This window comes from Dipodomys spectabilis, unplaced genomic scaffold, assembly GCF_019054845.1.
Source record: "Dipodomys spectabilis isolate Male_0828 unplaced genomic scaffold, ASM1905484v1 ptg000365l, whole genome shotgun sequence".
NCBI lineage: Eukaryota > Metazoa > Chordata > Mammalia > Rodentia > Heteromyidae > Dipodomys > Dipodomys spectabilis.
The window spans coordinates 15,246,663-15,261,114 of record NW_024871042.1 but is presented as its reverse complement, the minus strand read 5'-3'; the positions used below and the strand labels follow the sequence as shown (position 1 = coordinate 15,261,114).

Below are 14,452 nucleotides of genomic sequence, written 5' to 3'. Positions count from 1 at the left end.
AATTTTCCTTCCTCAGACCTTGTGATATGCAAATTATACCACCACGTATTTGTTCTTGAAAGCCTGTTAAGCTGCAGTGGTCTGGCTTAAATTTGTCTATAGTATACGGGGAGGAATAGTATTTACACAGCAAGGGAGATGTTGTAGAATGGGTTTCTTAATATAAATTGTATGTGTTTAATAATCTTGAAATTCTTTTTCTTTTTCTTTATTTTTTTTTATTGTGCTCTTTCTGGGGCTTGAACTCAGAGCCTTATACTCTTGCTTAGCTTTTTCTACTGAAGGCTGGTGCTCTAACATTTAAGCCACAACTCCACTTCTGGCATTTTATTGGTTAATTGGAGTTAGTTTCATGAACTTTTCAGTTTGGGCTGGCTTCAAATTGGGATCCTCAGATTTCAACCTCCTGAGTAGCTAGAATTACAGGAGTGAGCCTCCAGTTCTTGGGCTCAGAAATAATTTATTTTTTTATAGGCTAAATCAAACACTTCATTCTGTTTAACCAGGGTTAATGTTCAAACTGGATATACTTGATTTTTTTTCATCTTTCTTGGCTTTTTGGAGTTAAATTGCAAGTATTTCTTTTTTTTTAAATCGAAAGACACTTAAAGGTCTTCATGTTCAGCATACATGTTCAAACAAGTCAGAGGAAAGAGGCATAGAAAGTAGCCAACTAATTACCCCAAAGCATGAAGCCAGCTCATGACTAGCTCAGAGCCTTCTCTGAACAATCTGCTTTTACTTCCAGCCTTGGGAATTCTCCTACAGAAATCATATAGCAAGATCATGTGACTAATTTTTCTTTTTGACCTCAGATACATGCCACTGTTTTTATTTTATTAATTAATTTCCCGTATTATATTCAAATAGTTGTACTATGGAGTAACATACCCCTTTATGAATAAATGCATCTTGGTCAGAGTCGCCCCTTCCATCATTCTCTCTTCCCAGTCTATCTACCCTATCTCCCTGTCTCGTTTCCTTCTTAGTTCCATTTTCACATAGTACATTGAGTACTCTGTGTTTTCCTGCCATTCCGCTCTCCATTTATCCACTCCTGTCTTTTAGCCCCACCTCCAACCCTATCATGTTTCTGTTTCCTGATAATCATTTTGTTAAACCATGTGTCTAATTTTTACTTGAGGAAGTAAATTTTAGGGAAGTAAATTTCAAGGAGATGAGAGTAAGATACGGTCGTTTTCATATATCTAGATGCATAAGTATTTCTTGTAGATATTTAAACATTTATTTGTTCATACTCATTTCCTAAGTTCTCTTTTTAGTTGTGAATCAAAGTATACCAATATTATTGCCTTAAGAATGAAAGCCAGTCAGGCGCCAGTGGCTCATGTCTGTAATCCTAGCTACTCTGGAGGCTGAGATCTGAGGATCACAGTTGAAAGCCAGCTCAGGCAGTAAAGTCCATGAGACTCTTATCTCCAATAAACTACCAGAAAACCGGAAGTGGCGCTGTGGCTTGAGCAGTAGAGTGCTTGCCTTGAGCTGAAGAGTGCAGGGACAGTGCCCAAACCCAGAGTTCAAGCCTGTGACCAACAGAAAAAAAACAAAAAAAAAGAAAGAAAGAAAGCCAAGCCCTATCCCTGTGGATCATACTAGCTACCCAGGATGCTGGTGGGATCTGAGAATTGAGGTTCATAGCCAGCCTGGGTAGTCAATCCAACAGACTCAAATCTTCATTGACAAGCTAAATTTGGATGTGGAGATTTGGCTCAAATGGGTAAGCATTGTCTTTGAGTAGAAAAGTCTAGGCTCTGAATTCAAGCCCCAGTACAAGCACAAAAAAGAAAAAAGTAAAGTGACTCCTGAACGGAAATGTGATTATCCACATAAGGAGTTAAATGCATATTAGAAAATATCCATATTGGAAAGTTAAATCATGACATACTATGTGTCATCGAAACCTTTAATATTAGAACATGGAATTGGATGGAAAAGTTAAACAGTCAATGATTATAAGCAGGTGACCATGCATATTCAAAAGCAAGCCAGACACATTCCTATAATCCTAGTTACCTAGGAGGCTGAGGTCTGAGGATTGAGGCTCTAAGCCAACCAGGGCTTAGATTCTTATCTCTAATTAACCAGGAAAAACTGAACGTAGAGCAGGGTTCAAGGACTAGAGTACTGCCACTTGGAGCAAAAAGCCAAGTGCCTGAGGTACTCTGAATGTGTGTGCATGCACTCCAGCCAGTACATGCACACACACACACACACACACAGCGTAAGTGTAAGCCACAGGTAGTTCTCTCTGTCTTTGCTTAAGATTCTGCCTGCCCCATCTGTTCTCCACAGACAGTGTCTCCACACTGGTCTCCCAGCCTTTGAACATGTCTCCCTCTAGGACCTGGATATTGTCAATTTTTCCTAGAGGGAAGTTAGGCTCATTTACTTGGATCCATATTCACACATCCTTAGGAAAACCACAATTGAAATCCCTTTCAGGCATTTGGGTACGTCACACAACTGCAGCACATTTTGTCAGGACAAGGGTCTCCTTAGAGAAATTTCATGGTGAAAAATCCCCATCTGCAGGAAATTAATATGCAAACGAAGTTCCACTCTTCCTTGAAGCAAGTGGTACAAGCCAGGTGTCATTTTACTGATTCTCTAATAGTCACGATGTTTTACATCTATTTTTTACCACACTTGGTGCTTATATTTTCCATATTTGAGATAAAGTATTGTTTCAATAATAAATGAGTAACTTAAACAGAGAGACCTTCTTCATGGAACTTTTCAACTTTGGAAGTTCTTGGGATGAGCTCATTTCTGTGTATGCCCTTTCATTTCCTTCAAGCGCGTAAGTATCCGGGGAAACAGCCTTTTACCTTCTTTCCCACCGTGTTACCGGAAGGTCTCACAGAGCAAATCCATTCCCTATTTGTTTACATCAGCTAATCTTGTTGGTAAAAGATTGGGCTGCTTTGTAATGCTCTAAAACGCATACATTGAACTCTCATCCATTCTCTTACCTCTGTAAGACTGTGCTACTTACCATGTTTGTTTTGACCATTGCCCAACAAATTTCTCATTTATCTTTATTATCAATAATCTCTGCATTATTATTCACGGGGCAATTAAATCTCATCCAAATCACACTACCTGAGGGAGAGAATTGGTTCCTCAATTGCTGTGACATTACATGAAGCAGAAACTTTAAAGCTCTTCTCTGCAGAAAAAACAGAGCTTGTAAAAACATATGGAATAGTGTCCCCATTGGAATCCATATGGCTAATGTTTCAACTGGCTTCCCAACCTTTACATTCTCATTCTTATTCATGTCAGTCTCAATGGTTGGCAGATGAATTGTTAAAATCAGCCTTCTTGCCTTCTTGCTGCTGGTTCATGTCTATAGTCCTAGCTATTCAGGAGGCAAAGATCTGAAGATGGTGGTTCACAGCCTGCCTAAAGCCAGTCCAGTCCAAACAATCCATGTGACTCTTCTCTCCAATTAGCCATTAAGAAGCTGGAAGTACAAGTATGGCTCAAGTAGTAGAGTACTAGCCTTGAAGGGAAGGAGCAAATGAGGACTTGAGTTTAAGCCCCAATACAGGCACACACGCACACACACACACACACACACACACACACACACACACACACAATCTTAAAAGGGCAGATACGTTTTCCATTTAAATACTGCACTAGATGAATCCCTTTGAAATGTGGGAGTCCTTCATTTATCTCTTGGTTTACTAACTTAATATACAGGTTTAAATGCCTTTCTTGAAGTTATATATTCATTCACATACCCATTCACTCACAACTACATAATAGTGAATTTAGACTGGATTTATTAAAATGATCTATGGGTGCCCAGATTCAGTGGTTTATTTACCTGCCTTGGACCTTCAAGTTTTTCAAATAGGCATCAGGTAGAACCCTTGGTTTCAGGTGTAGGTGGACAAAGTCTGGGATGCTCTTGATGTGCTTCTGCTGGAATGTTTCCTCAACTTCTCCGCTTCTGGCCTTTGTCATTCTAATTTTGGCCCAAGCCAATCCAATTAACAATATAGAAATACCACCCAGTCCTGTCATATTCAAATGCTTCAGTGTTTACGTGGATGTTATGTTTGTTGACTGTGGCTCTCTTCAGAGATCTCAACAGACCAAAGTATCTGATAATTGAATGAAAGTGTCTCTAGATGTTGGTACCTTGTTCTACCTGGTTACTCCTGATCCAGGCTGTACTTTCAGACTAAAGCACCTACAGTCTCTTCCTTCCCTGCCTCAGAACTGTCTATCTTTTCCAGCAAACCAAGTTCTTTTTTTTTTTTTGGGTCCGGTCATGGGGCCTGAACTCTGGGCCTGGGCGCTGTCCCTCAGCTCTTCAGCTCAAGGTTAGCGCTCTACCACTTGAGCCACAGCGCCACTTCCGGCTTTTTTCTTTTTGCTTATGTGGTGCTGAGGAATCGAACCCAGGGCCTTGAGCATGCAAGGCAAGTGCTCTAACCACTGAGCAACCTTCTCAGCCCCCAGCAAACCAAGTTCTATCCCAACGGTCTCTCCATTTTTGACCTCATGTTGGCATGTAGAAAGAGTAATTGATGCTCATTAGGTTGCATTGGTTAATATTGCCTCATTAAAGGCCAGGGAACCACTTGCTGTTTGGTTTAATTCTCTTGCAATGTGGACCCTTAGTTGTGGAGGACAGATTCAGAGTGAGAAAACATGTCTCTTTTTTTACAAGATTTCTGACCAGAATGATTTTTCCACAATTTTAACAATACTCTGAATATTGATTATATCATCTTTTCTTTTTTTTACCCATACTGTCTTAAGGACAGCATCCAAACATGAGTAGCTCACATATATAATCCTAGCTATGCAGGAGGTTGATATCCAGAGGACCACAGCTCCAAACCAGCTAGACAAAAAAGTCCACATGATTGTATGTCTGAAATAATCAGCAAAAAGCAGGGCTAGAGGAGTGACTCTAGCTGTAGTATGCCAGCCAATGAAGCGAATTGAGCAAACAGAAGGTCCTGAGTTTGATCTCCAGTATTTGAAAAAAAAAAAAGGAAGAAAGAACAGTAATTTATAGTATTTTTACAAAAACATTACATGAAGAGATTGAGGCCTTTGGTCTGCTTATCTGTTTCCTGCCTACACTACACTCCATTTTTTTCCATCAGCTGAGGATGCTTCCCCACTACTGATCTAAGCTACAATAATACTGTCATTCTAGTGAAGGCCACAGGTATCTGCCATGGCAGAATCTGACTGACATTTGTTTATTTTAATTAACACAGTTTGAAGTACGGAAACATTACAGAAAATTCAAAACTAACAAAAGGAATCTCAATTTCCTGGCCATCCAGTTTCCTTTTCTTTTTTTTCTTTTTTTTTTTTTTTGGGGGGGGCCGGTGTTGGCTCCTGAACTCTGGGCCTGGGCGCTGTCCCTCAGCTCTTCAGCTCAAGGCTAGCACTCTACCACTTGAGCCACAGTGTCACTTCCGGCTTTTTTCTTTTTGTTTATGGGGTGCTGGGGAATCGAACCCAGGGCCTCATGCATGCAAGGCAAGCACTCTACCACTGAGCCACCTTCCCAGCCCCCAGTTTCCTTTTCTAGAGAAAAATAATGTTTGATTTCTACTTACTCCCAGAGATAATGTACATACAGAATAAGACATACATTTGTATATATAAGAACCATATACATATACATATATATATATATACATATACATATATATTATTCTTTCTGGTGGTGTTGCCAGTACTGGGGCTTGAACTTAGGGCCTGGGTGTTGTCTCTTAGATCTTCCATTCAAGGCTGGCATCCTACTTCTAGCTTTTTGGTGGTAAATTGGAGAAAACAATCTCAGGGACTTTGTTGTCACTGCTGGCTTCTAACTGTGGTCCTCAAAGTTCAGCCTTCTTAGTAGCTAGCTTTATAGGCATGAGCCATGGGCACACGGCTATATTTAATAAGCAACAGAAACCTGACTGTGGAATGTTCACCAGAATTCCAGAAATGACTTCCTCAAGAGAAGCTGCGACCTTTAGACAGCTGGAAAAAATTCCACGGGGAGGAACTGCAACACAAATATTCTAAACACAGTCACCTTTGCTCCTGATCTGCTGTTAGGTCTGCCTAAGGGCTAAATTTCCTGGAAGCTTGAGGACCTCAGAGCTGAAGTTCACAAAGGACAGCCTCATGAAAGAGGAAGGTGACAATGTAGGGGAGCACAGCCCTAGGACAAGAGAAGCCAGGTGTTTGCTCTCTAGTTGGATCTGGACCTTTCTTCTTGAATGCAGTAACCTGGACATTGACAAGTGACAGGGATGGAGTTGCTCTCACTTTTTGACCACTTTATTGTAATCTCTGGATGCACCTCATGCAGTTTACCACTGCTGTGTTGATGAGCAGTTAGATGATGGTGGGCAAACCAGTTCTTTTCCCAGTACCGTGGCAATGAATTTGTCAGTGAATGGCTGATAGTCATAGAAGTGAAAGTGCCAGGTAAAAGGCCATTTACATTTGTACTTTTGATAGAGATCACCAACAGAAACTAATAAGAAGTTCTATCATTCAATTAAGTCATGGTTTTGTCACAGTGTCTGTGTCTTGGTCAATCTACTGTTATCTGACTGGTTAATCTTTTCTGCTCTGAGGTGGGTGAGGTACACTGTACATTGTGTGTGTGTGTGTGTGTGTGTGTGTGTGTGTGTGTGTGTGTGTGTGTGTGTGCACCCCAGTGCCTTGCTTTTTTGCTCAAAGCTGGTACTCTATCACTTGAGCCATAGCTCCACTTCCAGCTTTTTGGTAGTTAATTGGAGATAAGAATCTTATGGACTTTTCTTCCCTGGGCTGATTTCTAATAGAGATTCCTAGCCTCCTGAATAAATAGGAAAACAGGTGTGAGCCACAGACACCTGTGCACACTATGCATTTTTAACTTCCACAGTAATGAAGGTAAGATCCTTTGCTTTTAAAGTCCTTGTTCTCTGGTGACAAGGAAAGGAGCTGAAATTCAAAGCGACATTTTTTTTTCTCTTAGAACAGTACTAAAGAGGACTTAGGGAAAATGCTCTTCATTTCCGGTGAACACCGATTGTTGTGGCATTTGTTGAACTATTTACCAAGTAGGAATTAGAAGGCAGTTGCATTTTGAAGAGCACTAATTATATCATCTACAAAAACAATTGCATAAGACTGAGAACGGATGCCTTCAAGCCTCTTATTTTTGTTTCTTTCCCTCTAACACCCCGGGCTATCCTTGTGGACTTCTGGATGGTTCTGTAGTGAAACTCAAAGACAACATAAGACTCACTACCACTGGAAGAAAAGTTCCAACTCTTCCATGTCAAGATACTTCTAATTACACAGGGAGTTAGAGCCAAACACAAGAACCGACAATGATCAAGATGCATTGTATGCATAAACTGACATGTTGAATTGAAACTGCTTTGTACAACTGCTGCAAAGCTAAGTGAAAGTGGCTCATGCCTGCAATCTTAACTATTTAGGAGGCTGTATCCTAGAAGATCTTGGTTCAAAGCCAACCTGGGCAGAAAAGTATGAAAGACTCCATTTCCACTTAATCAGCAAAATGCCAGAGTAGAGGTATGGATCAGGTTGTAGGGCACCATCACTGAACAAGAAAGCCAAGTTTGAGATAGAGGCCATGTGTTCAAGCCCTGGTAGAAGCTTCAGTGCCAGCAAATACCCTCCTCCACCACTCACACACACTCATACACACTCACACAAGTACTGCATTGTATTTCAAATTTCAAATCTGCCATATATGTTCAAAAAAGGGAAATATTCCTAAAGTATTTCTGCCTTTGTCTCAATCAAGAAATATCTTGTGTTTGATTGTTTGGTACCAAAGTGTTTGGTCGGACCAGGACTATCTTTTCTTCATGAAAAGTCCTTCCAGTTTGCTTGGCTTGCTTTTCTGTTCTGGCTAGGAGGATGTATGTGGCAGGCCAGTGGACTTTCCCACCCGGTCTCGAGGACCAGAGTGATTGTTGCCAGCATCACAGACCAGAACGGCTGTTGGCCAGATGGTTGCCTCAGTGTCTGACTGTGAAATGCCAGCTGCAATTAAAACCCTTCTTTCAGAGAACAAGGCTTTCAATGCAGGCCCATATGGTGACTGAGCCTCTGAACTTGTGATCATTTAAGAGGCCAGGCTCAAGAAAAAAGCATATGGAAAGAGCTAGAAAGTGAGAAGTGCATGGAAAAAGGTGAGGAATAGTTATTAAATTGGTTAAATTAGTTTCTGAATCAGTGGAGATAGGGAGCAATCCCACTGCCTAGCTGACTGGGTAGTATGGGCCTACTGGGCTAGGTTGGAGTATCCAGCTCTTTAACCAGACAATCCAGTTACTACCATGAGGGTATTCAGTAGGTAGGTTTTCCACAATAAACTGGCTCTAAGTATAAGAAATTGTGTGTGTGTGTGTGTGTGTGTGTGTGTGTGTGTGTGTGAGTGTGTGTGTGTAAGTGTGTGTATGTGTCCGTGAGCACATGCATGCTGGCATTGGGGGGGTGAACTCAAGGCCTGGGTCCTGTCCTTTAACTTTTTTGTTTAAAGCTAGTGCTCTGCCACTTGAGCCACAGCTTCACCTCTGACTTTTTGGGGGTTGATTAGTGATAAAAGTCTCACATCTCCCAGACTTTCCTGTCTGGGCTGGCTTCCAACTGGTATCCTCAGATCTCAGCCTCCTAAATAGCTAGGATTGCACGAGTGAGCCACTGGCACCTAACTTAAGTAAAAGAAGTTATTTCACTAATGTGAGTTAACTGGATGGTGTAAGGGGAAACATTGAGGTTTCTTGGAGGTAGAATTCTGCCTCAAATCCTCAATGTGAATTTCTACCTGTTTTCTGCCTTCCGAACTGCTCTATAAACATCAGAATTGCCATCTCCCACAGACCTGTGAGTTGCACACTCCCTACACCTGCATGTTAAAAATATTTCCAAGAGCCAGGTGCCAGTGGCTCATGTCTGTAATCTAGCTACTCAGGAAGCTGAGATCTGAGGGTCACAGTTCCCAGATAGTGATGAGAAATTGGCCCTAAACTGCCTTAAAGCTGACCCTGCTGAAACAAATAGCTAAAACAAACTCTCTTCTTCCCTCTAAAGCAAACAATCCCCCTCCCCAAATAAACTGCTTTTCACATCCTGAATTCCCACACTCGAGGTTAACTGACCCTGAGACCGTTGATTTTATAAGATTCTGGTCACATCTGCTGTGGACTCCTCTACTGACAACTCCCAACCTGTGGCCCAAGATAAGGCCTTCCTGCCATGCTCACAAAGAGCTTTCTTCCCCCTTCTCCCCTTGTAGTTGTGAAGGAGTGGGCCGTTGTCTCTCCAGTTTGACTTGAAGACTCTGGCATCTCTCTCAGTCTTTTACCCTGAAATAAAAGTCTGTTAATCAGTTGAGTTCACTTTCTGCCCTTTCTCTATTCTGATACCCTCATGACTTAGTTTCCTTATAGATGGCAGTGAGATTTTTATCTCCAATTAACCAATTAAAATAAAAAAACCCTGGAAATGTTGCAGTTGCTCAGGTGGTAGAGCAGTACCAAGGCCCTGAGTTCAAGCCTTAGGACCAGCTCCAATATCTATAAATCTCTCTCTCTCTCTCTCTCTCTCTCTCTCTCTCTCTCTCTCTCTCTCTCTCTCTCTCTCTCTCTCTCTCTTTCTCTCTCTCTCTCCCCCCCCAAGGGATTTCTGTGCACCTTCATATTTGAGAAGCAAAGCTCTAAGGTGTTAGTGAGTTCCATTTACCAGTTGTTGCTTTGTAGGTTTGTGTAGGCTTGAAACCAAGGACTGGGTGCTCTTCCATTAGCTTTTTTGCTTAAGTCTGGCACTCTACCACTTGAGCCACAGCTCCAAAAAGCCAGAAGGCTTTTTGGTGGTTAATTGGAGATAAGCATTTCATGAATTTGTCTGCCTGGGCTGCCTTTGAGCTAGCTTTGCACCTCCATTCTCAGATCTCAGCATTCTGTCTAGCTAGGTTAAAGGCATGAGCCACTTGAGCCTGGCTCACTCATATTCTTTGGGATGCTACACTTAACTATATCAATTTCAGTAGTCCCTGCCGTGAGTTACATAGCATTAAGCAAGACATCCACAAGTGTTTGTGGCATAAATTTTAAATCACCTGCCCCCAAAAGCATGCTAGAAAGCAATAATAGATACATGGATTTAAACACAAATGCATTACTGGTATGGCATTTAACATCATTTGGAAATCTTGAGTTTTTACCAAATGATTAAGGTAATAGTATTCACTACTTCAAAGATAGGGACTATAGAATTTACAGTCAAAATGCCTAACATATATCTAGAATAGTCTAAACTTTCTTAGGCTGCTTCCTTCTGAACCTAAAAAAAAAAAAAGAGTACCACAAGTAAATACAGCCTAGCACTTACTAAATTCATATTCACAAGACCTGGAACCTTTGGCTGTAAACTCTAAGTTTGGGGAAAATGTGAGATGAAATAAGGAAGGCAGTATAACCCAGGGTGAAGGTTTTGATATTACTCATGGTCTTGTTGGAAGAGTAGTGAGATGTGACAGGCCATATGATACTATCACATGATGAGAGGAGCTGCCCACACTAATTTCTAAATGAATGAGTTTCTAGAAGATATGTGTGTACTATACATTATATATTACATATAATACATTTAATATGTATATTATATATTTATATCAATATAGGTGTGTATATCTCTCTGTGTGTGTATATATATATATATATATATAGAGAGAGAGAGAGAGAGAGAGAGAGAGAGAGCGAATCCTGGGTCTTGAACTAAGGGCATCCTGCCCTCACTGCATGTTTTTACTCTATTACTTGAGCCACACCTCCACTTCTGCTTATTGGTTGGTTAATGGAGATAAGAGTCTCTTGGGTTTTTCTGCCTGGCCTGGCTTTGAACTATGTTTATCAGATGTCATCCCCCCTGAATAGCTAGGATTACAGTTGTGAGCTACTAGCACCTGAATGTGAGAGATATTCTATTTGAAACTTCTTTTTGGAGAACTTCATGAAGAATTAACTTATCTGTTATGGAAGGAAGGTGCTCAGAATAGTCAGGTGCTCACAAAGGATTTGTAGTGATTAAAATATATTGTCTTAATATTAGAATGCTTAACTAAAGATACTCAGGGTAATGTAACAATACCAGACGGGAAATGATTTTGAACTGGGGCATGGGTTTATTGGAGAGAGAAAGATGGGTTTTGTTGTGTTGTTGTTGACTATCTTCCTTGATAGCTATTTATATGTATGCATTCCCCTGTCTTTTCATTCTTTTGGCTTGTCACACATTATGGAAGGAGATGAAAGTTTTCATCAAAACTAGGTTGTTGGGCACCATTGGCTCACACCTATAATCCTAGCTACTCAGGAGGAAGGAAGTCAAAATCTGAGGATCGAGGTTCAAAGCCGGCTCAGACAGGAAAAAATCTCTGAGACTTTTCTCTCTAATTACAACAAAACAACAACAACAAAAAAAACGAAGTGGAGGGGTGACTCAAGTGATAGAGTGCTAGCTTAGAGCCCAAAAGCTCAAAGACAGTGCTAAGGCCCTGAGTTGAAGTCTAGTAGCGGCACAAACAAAACTAGGTGAGCTTTGCCTTCTAAACTCAACCACCTATCCCCCCTCATACATGGCTGCACAAAGGGCTTTGGCACTTACTTTACATAGAGGAAAAAAAAGAGCCCTTGCTGAAAAGCAAAGGTGAGGAATTTATTCACATCGAGAGCAAGTGGGAATTCTCAGGGTTAGCAAACTTCTGGGGGTCAACACTGCTTCATGTTGAATCTCAGTGAAACTGGCCCTCAGCCTTTGCTGAAACAAAGTAAGGAGAATGAGCTGTTTGTGGGTGGTGTGTATGGGGTGGGAGGTAATACCTTAGGTAAAAAGTACACAGTAGGCCTTCAGTGGGTATAAACTCCCATTGTAGAATGGCTGTCTCCTTCTTATGCCTAGGCTTCCAGATACGGAGTAATGGTTGTCTGTTTCCATTTTCACAAAAAATTTAGCTGAGAAACTTCTGAGCCTCCTGGTCAGGCTATGTGTCCAGTACACCATGGGCACAGGCTCCAGTGTAAAGAGCTCTGCCCACTGCTTTCCTCCCTTCCTCCCTCCCTCTTTTCCCCCTCCTTCACTTCCTCCCTCCCTTCTTGCCTTCCTTGCTTTTCCTATCTTGTTGGGGGGTCCTCTCTTGCATCTTTTGTGTTGATTGTGTTTCACAGGCAGCAGCCCTAAACCACTTATCCTTGTCAGCACATTCCCCAGACTCCTCTGCGTTCATATCTACCTTGTCACTCCTGACTGCTGTCACCTCTCTCACACTTCTAGAAAAGGATGGATCCTCCCAGGAAATGTTTCTCTCCATCCGAGGTGCAAATGAGCTAATCACATCTCTTTAGGTATGTGTTTTGCACCGGGGAACTTCGTCTAGCTTTGTTAAGAAGACCTTTCTCACCACCACATAGCTTGTATGTGTATTGAGAGGTGATAGTGTTATTTTGTTTTACACTTGTTATTTTATTTTTCTTAACAACTAATTCTAGCTTAGGATTCTCAGTTTTGGTTGAACCTCAGAATCGTGCAGGGTGTCTTCTGAAACACTTCAGAATAATAAGAATAGCTCAAAGTGGGACCCAGACTTCATTAGTTATCAAGTTCTCCAAGAATTTATCTCCGCCTGCCTTCAAAGTTGATAACTAGTAATAGAGGCTAAGATCCTAAATAGCTCTATTTCATTTCGAAGAGGTTTGATTTTACAGTTTTAAAAAAGTACAAAACGGGCTGGGAAGGTGGCTCAGTGGTAGAGCGCTTGCCTTGCATGCCTGAGGCCCTGGGTTTGATTCCTCAGCACCACATAAGCAAAAAGAAAAAAGCCGGAAGTGGCGCTGTGTCTCAAGTGGTAGAGCGCTAGATTGAGCTGAAGAGCTGAGGGACAGCACCCAGGCCCAGAGTTCAGGCCCCACGACCGGACCCAAAAAAAAAAAGTACAAAGCTTTCAAATGAACAAGTAGATGTTTCTTCAGAATGTACTCTGTCAAAAAAATCAAATATAGAAAATATGTTTTTATTTTTCTTTGTTTTGTTTTGACTGTGACTTATAGGGGAATCTAGAGGGTTAAATTAGTTGTTTTTCAAGTGGATCCAAATATAAACCATTGTAGAAAATAGATATACTCATTGTTGTGTGAGTTCCAATTTAACATAAGGTGCCGAGATTCTGCCTGTATTTTTAGCTAAGCATAGAGTTGTTGGTCTGGGAGTCATTGAGAATTTCAAAATAGTTTGCTCCTAAAAATATACTTCCTGAAATGAACTTGAGGCCTGAATGCGATGAATGGGTTTATTTTTTTCTTCTGTATTTACTGTTACCACAAGAAAGCAAGGGTGAAATATGTATGTTTATATTTTTAGAGATCCAGGAAACAGGTGTTATGCCTGAGCAACAAAGAAGATTATGTATCATGTAGAGCACTGATGGCAGACAGTTAAAATTTATGGGGCAGAAAGAGGCTGTAGAAGGACCCGGGGCTGCCCCTTTGCAGGCGGGAACATTTACCTTTACCATAAAGCACTGTTGAGTTTCTCCAAGGGAATGAAGAACTAGCACCTTGTTCAGTGCCACTTATGATCCAAAAGTATAATCTTTCTAAGGCAGAGAAAGTTTATTGAGTATGTTTGTGTATTGAATGTCTTTTAGCCTTGGTTTACTTCTATTGGCTCTCCAAACTCTTTCAATTTACTTCCATCACCAATAGAAATGGGCCTCACTGAGGACAGAAATGGGGTATAAGCATTGTACTTTGCTTACTGCCTCTGGCATGCCTGTGCCTTACCATGCATTGTCTGCTTTCAATATTGTACCGAGTAAACATAAATATTTCATTTATGATCATGTTCCTCTCCATCTGAGGGAAGAGGTTTTGTGTCCTGCCCCACTTGGTATAAAGGGCTAAACGTGAACTCTATGTGATTATACCTATATGTATTCTTCTGGTCACTTCCACAATAAATAGTTTGGGTACCTTCCATACGACCTGAGTTGTTTTTGTAGTAAGAGGTACAAGTATAGAAACAATGAGTCTCATGAAGCTTACATTTGGGTAAATAGATAATAACTGAGTCTGTGACCCACATAGTTTTGCAGATGATTAAACAGAATCCTATGGTAGTTTTACAATGAAAGGTGACATTTAATCAGAGATCAGAAAGGCCCAGATGTCCTCCTATGTGATGACTAAGGGGCTTGGGATATACTGGATGAGGTCAAAGAGGTGGCCAGCCACAGGTCTTTGAGGTGGCACCAGTCTTAGTTGGCCATCAGATCAGTGCCTTGACAGTCTTGTGTCTCAGACATACAGGGAAAGTTTTAATTAATGGCTTGTAGGCAGGAAATCATGGGAGTTGTCATTTGTACAGAGATTAT

The 14,452-nt window shown here is 41.1% G+C and overlaps 1 protein-coding gene across 1 annotated transcript in view; it reads left to right on the top strand.

Annotated features, from left to right (window-relative positions):
* Nucleotides 1-14,452, top strand: part of Tgfbr2 (transforming growth factor beta receptor 2) — a 92,647-nt gene that overhangs the window by 27,495 nt on the left and 50,700 nt on the right. The gene's annotated exons all lie outside the window — the stretch shown is intronic.